This window comes from Sminthopsis crassicaudata, chromosome 3 (genome assembly GCF_048593235.1).
Source record: "Sminthopsis crassicaudata isolate SCR6 chromosome 3, ASM4859323v1, whole genome shotgun sequence".
In the NCBI taxonomy this organism is placed as follows: domain Eukaryota; kingdom Metazoa; phylum Chordata; class Mammalia; order Dasyuromorphia; family Dasyuridae; genus Sminthopsis; species Sminthopsis crassicaudata.
Window position 1 is genome coordinate 553,756,338 of NC_133619.1, and position 12,319 is coordinate 553,768,656.

At 35.3% G+C, this 12,319-nt stretch overlaps 1 protein-coding gene across 34 annotated transcripts in view; it reads right to left on the minus strand.

Moving 5' to 3' along the window:
- DLG2 (discs large MAGUK scaffold protein 2) overlaps positions 1 to 12,319 on the minus strand; it is a 2,604,243-nt gene that overhangs the window by 245,811 nt on the left and 2,346,113 nt on the right. The gene's annotated exons all lie outside the window — the stretch shown is intronic.

Sequence of the window (12,319 nt, forward strand, 5' to 3'; positions counted from 1 at the left end):
AAACCCAAAATACAATGGATTTTATTCCAGTCCATGGATATTTGGGAACAGATTTTTCATGCTGCTTTATAGAGAATATCTAGTAAAAAAGACAATTGAGCGTGAATGTTATCAAACATAGAAAATGTTAGAACACAGGGAAGAAGAAACCTTAGAGGATATTCAATACAAGTATATTAATCTACAGACAAAGAAACTGAAGCCTATAGAAGTGACATATTGAAAATCACACAGAAAGTTAGTAGCATATCTTACATGAGATCTAAGATGCTTTTATCAAATTCTGGTATTCTATGATTTAAAAGGTCTCTTTACCCCTATATGCAAATTGGTCATGTATTATAGAGGCTTACTGCTAATTCTTAGAAAAAAAAAAAAAAAAGAAAGTCTTCTATTTAAAATTTACAATAGAGCAACCAACAATTATTTACATAATCCCATTTATTTACCATATACCACTGTAATTATGTCCTTCTCTTTGGGTTTTATAAAAGTGGAGTGCGAGTGCCTGGCACACAGCAAGCAAGCACTGAATAAATGTGCTTTCTCCTTCTCCCTCTCCCCCTTCCTTCCTCCCTCCTCCCTCTCCTTCTCCTTCTCCTTCTCCCTCTCCTCCAAGCCATTTACCTAGTCAGATAAATGATTTCCAAGATTCTAGTGCTATAATGGTTTGAGAATTACTTAGAATAACTGACTTTGATAAGGCTTCATTTTATGACAATAAAGGTCACATGAAGGTTTGATTTTATTGAAATTTGCCTGACTTAGAAATTTGACCTTGACCAGATGAAGCCAGACTCAGTTGATTTTCCCCTTTTTTTTTTTTTTTTTTGCTAGAACTCTCTCAGTTGAGTGTAGATACTGTGCCATATTCATGAATCACATGGTTCCTTTTTTGTCATGATTTTAAGTCTGTTTTTTAAGAATGAATATTACTCCAAGGAAATGTAAAAAAGGAATAGTTCTTAAAGAGTATACTTCAATGACTGTTAGAGTTATTGAAGTAGCTGCTGATATAGGGAAATTAAACATTTCAAGGATCATCCAAGTTAACAGAGAAAGGTTTAATCACACTGACACACACAAAGCAGTTAAAAATCAAAAACTCCCCCCCCCAAAATAATAAACACCAATTCTAAGAATTGAAAAGTTTTGATGCTAAAGAGCCCAATTAATCCTCAGAAAGCAAACAAAAAGCTTCAAAAGGACCTGCCAGCTGTATAGGTTATTAATGATTATTCAGTGTGATATAGGGTTCTTGAAGTTCAAAAATGTGTGAAGAGACAGGTGAAAAAAAGATTCAAATCACTTCTATGAAGAAAAAAATGCTTCTTATGAACAAGAGTATATACAATGATTGGAGGGATGAAGACTAGAAAAAACTAATTTTTTATTGATGAAAGTCATTTTCTCATTCAAGAATACACCAAAATAATTGTCAGAAGTCTGGCTGAGCTTGTCAGATGTGGGTCTCTTTATCTTTATCCACCAAAACTGTTTTAAGGGTTTTCCTGTGAAACTCTGGAAGTCTTTTCCCCTATTCAGGGAATATTGAACACAGATGAACACAATCATATACCAAGAAGCAGAATTGCTATGGAATCACAAAAATTCCCAAATGGAAATGGAATACTGCTACATAATGGTCTATCATACCACACATCAGGAAAAGTTAAGAAATTTATTTTTAAAAACTGGAGATAATTATACTTTAAACACCTATGAACTCACATTTTTTAAATCCCTTGGAAAACTTATGGGCTACAATCTAGGCCAAGTGTGGAAATATCTACTGTTTATCATAGATATGATAAAAGTGATGAAGACTAAAGAATATACCAAGTCATATAAAACAAATGATTTCAACAAAAGGACATGCTACATATTAAATGTTTTTTAAATGTACAAAGCCTTAATGTTTATATCATATTTATCAATTTAGTTGATTTTGCTTTATTCTAATGAATTTGCACAGCATTGTAACTGCTGAGTTTGTTCTTCCAAGTCACTAGGCTAAGAGAAAACAAAGGCAGTTGCCCATTACAAATCAACTCACATTGCTTCCAGGAACACAGTCCTAAGGAGGCTTGGCCACAATGTTCCTTCCCTGAATTCCTATTGAATTATGTCTTTAAAAATCATTCCTGCACTTAGTCATATACTGCTTTATAGTGTTATTTTTCTTGCTCCCAAATAGACTACAAACCACTTGTGGGGTTTGCTGTAAGTTTATTGCATGTATCTAGTCACTTAGATGGCAAAGATACTAATAGAGATATTGGGTAAAGAAATATTCTTTGTGGAAAAGAGGTCAGCTCTCATCACTGATTCCCATGATCTCCCCCTCTGTAAGTTTCCCCAAGTCTCTACCAAGGCTGAACTGCAGATCCACTGGGATGTCAGTACTTAAGTACTAACTATAGCCATCATTCTCTCTATAGTCCTCTGTGGTACCCTAATTTCCTAAGGTTTGGTGGTCTAGTCAGTAATGATATTCCTTTTTATTTTCATCATTGTCATTTCAAGTAAGGAAAGAAAGCAGGAAGAAGACGGCTCTAATATCACCAAGTATTTTCCATTTTCACACTTGGCTAGTGTCACAATCACCATTTATAGGGGGCTTTAAAAGGTTTACAAAGTATTTTCCAAACATTTTCTCACTTGTATCTCCTATGAGAAGGGTGCTATTATTACTTGCATTTTACATACGAGGAAACTGGAATTATGAGAGGCTAAGTGACTTTGTCAAAAGCATACAACTAGCAAGAGTCTAGACAGCATTTGAGTTATTCCAACTCCAGGACTCTCTATTCACTGTGCTACGTAGCGGTCATGGGAATAATAATGATACCTGGCCCAGGTTTATGGTTTTATCAAAGTAGGGAACTTCTGGAAGAGAAATTCATTCAACTGCTGCCAACTCATCTCCAACTTATAGTTCAAGAAAACTGCTAAGGGCCATGAGAGGCTAAATGATGTACTTATGGTGACACACCTAGCAAATGTCAAACAAGGGGATCGCCAGGTCACAGAATGATAGATTTAGAATTGGAAGAGACCTCTGGGGCTATGAGATCCAAATCTTATATTTTATTGATGAAGAAACTGAATCAGAGAGATGACATAGCAAGTAAATGTCAGAAGTAGGGTTCCAATGCAGATCTTTCTGATCCTTAGGTACTATTTAATTCTCCCTCTCACTATATTAACTTCAATCCCTCTTCAGTGAAAGATTTGGGTGAGTTAGGAATTTAAAAATATTTCCTTAATGTTTGATAATGCATTTCCTCATATTAAAAAACATTATTGATTGTCTCATCCATTTTCTAAGCATTTTTTCTAATTTTATGTTTTTGTCTTATCTCTTTTGCTGGAATATAAGCTCATGAGAGCAGAAACCATATATTCACTCTTTTTTGAAATCTTTAAGAACCTTGCTTAGGATCTTTTATATACTAGATATTTAATAAATACTGGCTAAATAAATGAATTACAGAACATAGATTTAAAGTTGGAATGGAAGTGAAATTATTTTATAGTTAAAGAAACTGAGGCAATAAACAACAAGCCAAATCAAGTCAACAATCATTTATTAAGCATAATGTATGTGTTAGGCAATATGCTAAGCCCTGAGGATACAAAGAAAGACAAAAGATAAAGAGAGACAAAATGCAAATAACTACATACAAATAATATATGTAAAAAACAAACTGAAGATGATCATAGAGGGAATGCACAGGAGGGGTGAAATAATTTGCCAAGGATCATATAGGTAGGATTTGTATCAAGGCAAACATTTGAACCTATGTTCCTACAATTCCCAAAACCACATTTCCCCCCCATCACAGCACAAGGCTGAACAAACAAATCTTTTTATCATCTTGTGTCGGTTATAGGATCATATTCTTACAGAGACTCTTCTCTAGGTCCTTTAAAGTGACTCTGGCATAATGATTCTGACTGTTTCCCTTATCATCCTTTTATAAGGAAAGGTCCTGAAGCTAAAAGGGATATGGCTACAAAAGACTGAGCAGAGAGAAAATAGGAGTCCAGACAGGCATAAAAGACAATGTCTGCAAAGAGTATGTTTCAACTCATGGAAATCTCCTTAGCACAAGTTAGAGCAGATAAGATGTTAGAATAAGAAATCTAACAAGATGAGTGAGAATACGGCAAGGGGAAAAATCTCTTCAGGAGCTGGCTTTATATTTAAGGCTTCTCCTGTCACTGAATCTCATTGATGGAAAATGTATTATAGTCAAACCTTAAATAGTACATATCAAAAGAAGCAGAGAATTTCTGACACATACTATACAAGATGTATGGGTGCATTTTGTATTTATTTGCTTCTCTGCATATACTCCCAAATGCCTCATTATTATTAGAGGTTTCAAGAATGTTACTTGCAAATCATTTTTCTTCTTGAAGCAATTCTGATATCTGAATTTACCTTGCTTAACCTGAGTGGAAGAAGCTCACTCACTTCCAATGTAGTCAAGCCTATGCTGGCACTGTGGGTGGCACAAAGAGATTAAGAGGATGAAGAAATGGGCAGAAGTACAGAATGAAGTAGGAGAAAAACAGGAGGGGGAGGAAGATGGGTAGATCCTGGAGACAGGGTGCCTTTGGTTTTCAGAGAATAGATAGATGTCAGAGAAGGCACAGACACAATTCTAAGAGCTAAAGGAGCAGTCTATAAATAAATCACAGGTGAAGCAGCATAGTATATTTTTTAAAAAGACTAGCATTGTATCAAATATTGCCTTATTATCCGTATCTATGACTTTGGGGAAGTCAACTCTGATTTTAATTCTCTTTCCTATAAAGGGAAAGCTTGGAGTAGATTATTAAGGTTACTTTGGGGTCTGAAGGTATAGAAAAAGTAATGCAGCCTCAGCAAATACTTAAGAAGACAGTTAAACATTTCAGTAAAAGTCTAATGAGAATAAAATTATCCTTTCTCTGGACAAACTGTAAAAATATCAAAGGATGGTTAGCTTTGGTATCTTGACACATGTTTCCCTCATTTTTTTTCAATAGGTGTCAATACCCTTGGCACAAACTAGCCCTCAGGCCTATGGAAAACTTTCTTCAAAATGGTGTTATTTTAGGTAAAAGAAATTTAAATTTAGAAAAGATTAAAGTACCTAAATCTTAGTTTCTTCATCTGTAAATGGAGCTAATAATTACAATATCTACTTAAATACAATTATTGTAAGGAAATATTATTAGACTTTAAAGTGCTAAAATAATACCCATCAATCAACAAGTATTTATTAAATGTTTATTATGTGCTAGACACTGGGGTAGGTGCTTGGGATGAAAAGATGAATATGATTTGTTACTACTATTTCTATTCTCCTCTGTACCTATCACAGTGTGGTGAAAAGAGCATTAATACTGGAGTTAGAGCTTCTGAGCTTGAATTCTATCCTTGCCACTTATTGGACATGTGATCTTGGAGACAGGGCATTAATGGACTTAATAGTAAAATGAGGCTAGATGGCCTCTTTTGCCCTTTCTTGCTGCCCATTTATGATCTTATAACACAATTGGTACCCAGGAAATTTTTGTTAAATGACTAATGGTTTCTAAAGAATTGTTGAAGAGATAAAACAAAAGCTGAGTTCTTTGAAAGCTTCAGAGAGGCTGAATTTAATTAGAACTTCCAGTGGTTATTGAGACACTAAGGAGAAGAGATTCTGTGGGACAGAAGGGAAGAGAATTCCAGGTAAAGGTCACTAAGTGAGTCAGCATCAAGTGAGAGGAGATGGCAGGTATTGGACAGCAACCTTCTTGTTCAAAAGAAAATGATTCAGCAGTATTGTAGAAAGAGCCATCATTTCAAGAAGTGTTTTCCAAATGATCTGGGTGAAGAGAAGTTGTGAGATATAAATGAGGAGGAAGAAGCATGCTAGTGGACTGAGAATAAAGCTTAAAAGGCTGAATAAGAAAAGGATTTTAGGAATAATGAGAGTGAATGGAGAGCTGCAGAAGAGAAACTGCTTGGCTTCTAGCTATGGAGAAGACTTTTTTTTCTGATTGACTGTGGGGGCGTGAAAGGACAGCTGCAGACAGCTCCTGTCACATAAGTTTAAAATCTTTTTGAGGAAGGTAGGAAACCTTTCAAAGAGCCAGGAAGACAAGGGTGGAAATGGGGAGGGGATTGAGGACAGGAAAGGCAGGCAGATCCAAGGATTTTTGTGATGACCCAGAATGATGAAATGTTACAAGGGCATGAATCAAGGAGTTTGCGGGAAAGCTAAATAGTAAATCAAGGACTACAGATGTCCAATTACATGCTCAATTCATTAGACAGCCATGTAGAATTTTCACCATGTAGAATAGGCTCACCGATCTAGTACAGACTTCAAAGGATATCTTGTCCAATCACCTTCACTTTACAGATAAAGAAACCAAGACCCAGGGAGATTGGTGACTTGTCCAATATCAAAAAGGTTATACATTTCAGATGAAGTGCTCTGGCCTCAGAGTATCCCCCCCAATTCTGTGCAGAGTTTTAAAGCTAGCAGCATCCTTGCTATTTTTCAGAACTAAGAGAGACAGATGACAAGCTTATGATCACACAGAGAAATAGAATCAGAATTAGAACCTACACAGCATGAAGACTATAAGCTCTCTAAGGACAAAAACTATTCTTTTTGTTTTTGTATACCCATTGTCTAGCATTTAATAGGTCCTTAATAAGAGTATATTGAATTGAATAGTCTGCAGCTTCTAATCCAATGCTCCTTCCACAAGAACATGCAACTTAGAAAAATATTTTTATTTTTATTTTATTTTGTTGCTGGTGTCTTATCCCAGAGGCAAGGGCTCTGTATCAATATTTAAATCATAAGCATTTTCTGTATTTCATAACTGATTGTTTCTTTCTTGGCTACTCTTTCTCAGAATCATAATATCACAGAATTTAGTGTTGGGAGGAATCTCATTTGCCACAAAATATATAACTCATACATAAGAGAAATCCCTACCGCAGCATACTTGACAAATATTTATTCAAGCTTTGCTTGAAGAACTCCAAAGAGAACAAAGTCTCCATTTCTCAAGGATCTCTGGACAGCTAGTTTGGTTCTCATGTTTCTAAATTCTATAGCTCTTCAGAATGAATTCTCACTTTTCTCTTAGTTTAAGGAAGCAAAAAAAAAATTCTACTGAGTTTGCTGCATAGCTAAAATTCATAGTTCTCTTTAATCCTTGAGCATTTCAATGAATTTTTTAAAAAGTTTATTGATTCTTCTGAAGCTATAGTAGAACACAGAGTGAATCATATTGGTGAAAATGCTGCTCTATTTTCAATTATCCCTAAAAGCAATATTATAATGACAGCTATCCATTCTGGCATGTCCTGCTTGGATCCATCCCAAAAGTCTTCTTTGAATTTCCAGCTGCTCCCAGGCTCTAGTCCTTTGGAAACTCAGTCCACTCTTTGTTCCTTTTCCATATTTAGTTATTTATTGAAGTGCCTAATATAGTCTTGTTTGTAGGAAGAAAATCATTGGAGTTCCAGTTAGGAAATTATTTACTAGCTTTATAACGGTAGGCAAACTAGTTCAGTTCTGAGCCATATTGAACATGTGGCCAATGGGACTTTTTTCAGGGCACCATTAACCAGAGAGATATGGCTCTTCCTCCCTGAGGCAACCAACCAACACTGTGGTTCAGCCTAGCCATTGCCAGCTGTGTTCAATGGCACTCGCAATGTAACTTTCCCTTGTTTCCCAGCCCCAGCTTTGTGTTAGACTACATTCTGCCACTGTTTCCTAATCTTTCCTTTTGACTGTTTCCCCCTGGGTAGAATAATTCCTAGGGAAATATCTGCTTCACATCTCTAGACTTCAGTTTCTTCATCTCCAAAACAAAATGAGGGATCATCATGAAGACCTCCTCCAACTTCAAATTCTTAAACTCATGAAATGTCCTTTTCCTTCTTATTGATGGAAATGTACGTGATCATGACTATATATATACATACATATATATATATATGTATATGACACATGGGGTATCATAAACATATGAATGTCTCTCAGGAAAACATCTCTGTGATGAGCTAATCAGTTAACTGTAATTTAGAAATGGATGGAATTTTGTTAATTTATAAGCTGGTGATATTTCAAAGATGCTGACCCTGCAAGATGGTGGCAAGAGCAAGAAGGAACATTTATTTTTCATTGCAAGATGAACATGGATTTGCATTGGAATTAAAAAAAAACTATTGAAATCTTCCCTTGAGTAAAACCACTGACTAGGACCAAGGCCAGGGCCAGAAAAGTGGTAGAGGGCAGCAGGGCTGGTTAATCACAGAAGCTTGTACTAATGATCTCCTGGCTAGAGTCAAATTAAATTCAATCTATGCAATTCTACCATTCTGTATTATACAAGGCTTTTTGGTTTTGTTTTTAATCAAGTAGATTGAATAGAAGGAAAAGAGTTATTCTGAGGGTAATGAAAGTACGCTAGAGGAAGATAATAGATGCTAGAAGCTATAGAAAGAAATATAAAGAGATCCCTACCCTCAGCATACTGGTTAAACGTACTGAATGAAAAAAGTACAAAAGATAAAACAATCTAAGTGAATCTGAATCTGGGAGTCAGTCAGCTAGACTGCATTATTATGTCCAGGAATTATGTTAATTTCCAGGAATATGATGGTTCCTGTCCTCCAGGAGTTTATGTTCTATTGGGGAAAGACAATACATAAATGAAGCTGAAAAGGGCAAGAAGAAAGGAATGATAGAGGAAGTCTATAGAAGTCTTGAGAGGAATGAGAAAAGTTGACTTTCTAAGAAGGACCATTGAATTTCATACTCTCTCCATCTTGTAATTCTCTATTTTTGTTTTAATTGTTCAGTTGTATTTGACTCTTTTGGCACTCTATCCATGGAAACACCTAGCTGCTCTCTGAGATTATCTGGTTTTGTTTATATAATAAAATTCAATATATTGTAGAAAAACTGAATCATATATAATTACCAAAAATGGCAAAGCTTAAATCTTATGAAATACAAGCTACCCTACTGAGAACACATTAGACTACAAACTCCATGAATTAAGGAGTTAAATCTTATTTAAACTTTGCACTTTCCCTATCACTAGAACACAATTTACTGTACACAGTAGGTACTAATAAGTAAATCTTATTTACTAACTTGTGGGTAAGGCACTTCACAATGTAAAAACATCTTCTGATTATACCTTTCACATTGACAACTTAAAAGGACACTATATATATTTCAGTTTTTGCTATAATGATCTACATATTTCTTCCTAGTAAAGAACTGAAAATAAAGTAGGTCCACATTAATTAGAGACTGGCTAAACACAAATGTAATGAAATTATTACTGCACCATTAAAATTGAATATGAAGAATTCAGAAAATCATGATATATGGCAGAGCGAAGTATGCTGAACCAGAAAAAATATATACATATATATATACACATATATTTAAATACACAATGTCAGCAACAATGAAATGGAAAGACTAATAAAACAAAACCTGAACTCTAGATAATGGTACTGACTAAGCTTAGCCCTTCATTGCAGAGAAGGGAGAGGGAGGATCTTAGCAGGGAAAAGCACATAAATTGCCAGACCCAGTCAATATGTTGGTTGGTTTTACTAAACTTCCCTCCATCCTCTGCCTTTTCCCAACTCTTAAAAAATTTTTTTTATAAGGGATAGGGGAAGGATATATTAGGAAATAAAAAATAAAATACCCAAAGGTATCAATAAAAATAAAATACAAATTGGATCTTGGGGGGGGGAGTGTGTATGTAAAATTATGCTTTTTATTTTCTTAAATCCTCCACCAAGGCACTTTCTGAAGGATATCATGATGTCACAAGGGTATTGCCATCTGAGAGAAAACTGGGAAATCTTTACCAGTCTAAAAAAAGCTTTGATTAATAATGACATAAATATAGCACTCTAAGATTTTTAAAATGCTTCACCTACATTATCTCAATCCCACAATACATAGAATTAGGTAACATAAATATTTTTATCTCCATTTACAGATGAGAATATACAAAGAGGTTAAATGATTTGCACATGGTTAGAGGTAAGACATGAATCCAGATCTTACTGTTTCTCTAAGTGCAGCCCCCTAATCATAAGAAATGTGGAAAAGTAGCACAACACTGACTGACACATTTGTCATCTGAGGGCTGGTCTGTCTATACACAGAGAAGCTTATGAGATTTGCCCCAAATTGACAAAATTTTCTGGCATAGCAACTCATAGAGCCTATCTAATAAGGTGCAGAGAGCTTGCAAATCCATTAACATGAGCGTACTTAAACCACACAAGCCAGAAATCCTTGAAGTAATTTTACACACACACACACACACACACACACACACACACACACACACATGTATATTATATATAAAGATATATATATGTAGATAAATACATATATATGTAAGCGTGTATATATATATATATATGCAATTATATGTGTGTATGTATATACATATTTTTTATTTGATCATTTCAGGTATGCCTTACTCTTTGTGACCCCATTTTTTTGGCAAATACAGTCCTCCAACTCAGGTAAGCAATTTATCCATTGTGGTACCTAGCTAACTTATATATACATAGATATATATGCAAATATAAATTACATAGCTACACATGCACATATGATATATGTGTGTTTATTGTGATGTTACTTCTCTAATACAACTATTTTTAATGCATAACAATAATCTGGAAAAGATGCACACTGAGGAAGCAGGAGGGAGGTCGTACCCTTATCTGGGTCAATCTTTTATAGCTCAATTTCCATCCTACATTCCCCTATTATGCCACCTCCTTGCACCTCCCACCTTCCCCCACTTCGAGCTGCTCTAGCCACCCCATCTTACACCTACCCATGTCCCTGGGCAAAAAGTAAATCATGAAATCATGGTCGACCTCATCTGCCTGCAGCAAATATATACATGTGCGCATACACACACACACACACACACACACACACACCCCTCCCACAGATCTCTCCCAAAGGTAAAGGAAAGGGTAGAAAGATATTATTCATTTAATTTTAGTCAAGCTCCTTGATTGTAGGAAGAGGGAAAGCTTGACTTAGGAGCTTAGAAAAATTTGAATCAGTTTTTACTTTTTTTCCACAAACAATAAAAAAAAAAAAAACTGATTAAGGGAGGAAAAAGAATTATGACAATCACAAAAGGAACAATTAACTAATAATCATAATCACAATTTTATGTTTACTTATAAATCTGCAAAGAATGTATGTAATATTATGTCATTTATCTTCATAACAAATCTGTGAGATAGGTGGTATCAGTATCCCCATTTTACTGATGGAGAAATTGAGGCTGGGTGACTTTCCCAGGCTTATACAGCTAGTCTGAGGCAAAAGCAGGAGCTAACTCCAGCCTGGAAATCTTTCTACCATACCACAGAACATGGCAAACATTAGGATACAGAGCAGAGAGAAACAATGAGGTAATAGATTGGGGTAAGTCTGAATGAGAATTCAATTTCATAAAGAAAAATTTGTTCAGGGACAGGAATGGGAGAAAAGATGGAGGGGAAATATGATCCAGCTGAGAGACTAACACCGCATAACACAGAATTTTACAGCTGGAAAGGATTTTGAGGATCATTTAGTTCATCTTTTTGCTTTAGAAATGAAGAAATGGAAGTTGAGAGGTAAATTGTGACTTGAGACCATGTAGGAATTCAATGGCAAAGAGAAGATCAGTTTTTCCGATTCTGCTACTGCCCTTTCCTCCAATTGTGTGCTCTGTGACAATGGGGTCAAACTGACATGCAAGCCCCTGACTCATATATAAGGGTGGCTAGGTGGTAAAGTCAATAGAGCATTGGGCCAGGAAGATATGAGTTCAAATCTCGACTCAGCCACTTACTAATTGTGTAACTCTGGATAAGTCACTTAGCCTCTGTTTGCTTTGGGTTTTTATTTGTAAAATGGGGACCTGCTGGAGAAGGAAATGGCAAACCATTCCAGGCTCTTTGCTAAGAAAAGTCCAAATGGGGTCATGACCGAACAATTCAATAACAACAATTCATATATAAGATCCCTTTGGTCCACATATTACTTAATTTAAAAGGAAGTGTTACCTATATTTTATTGTATTTTTATTTATTGTGTTAAATATTTTTTCAAGTCCACATTTTTGCCACTGTTGATCTATTATATATTTTCCATCTGCCTTTCCTTATATCACCATCTTGGTATTCCAACGTTTTGCCTGAAATGATTTCTTTTTTTGCTTATCTAAGATCTACCCAGTCTTTAATAGC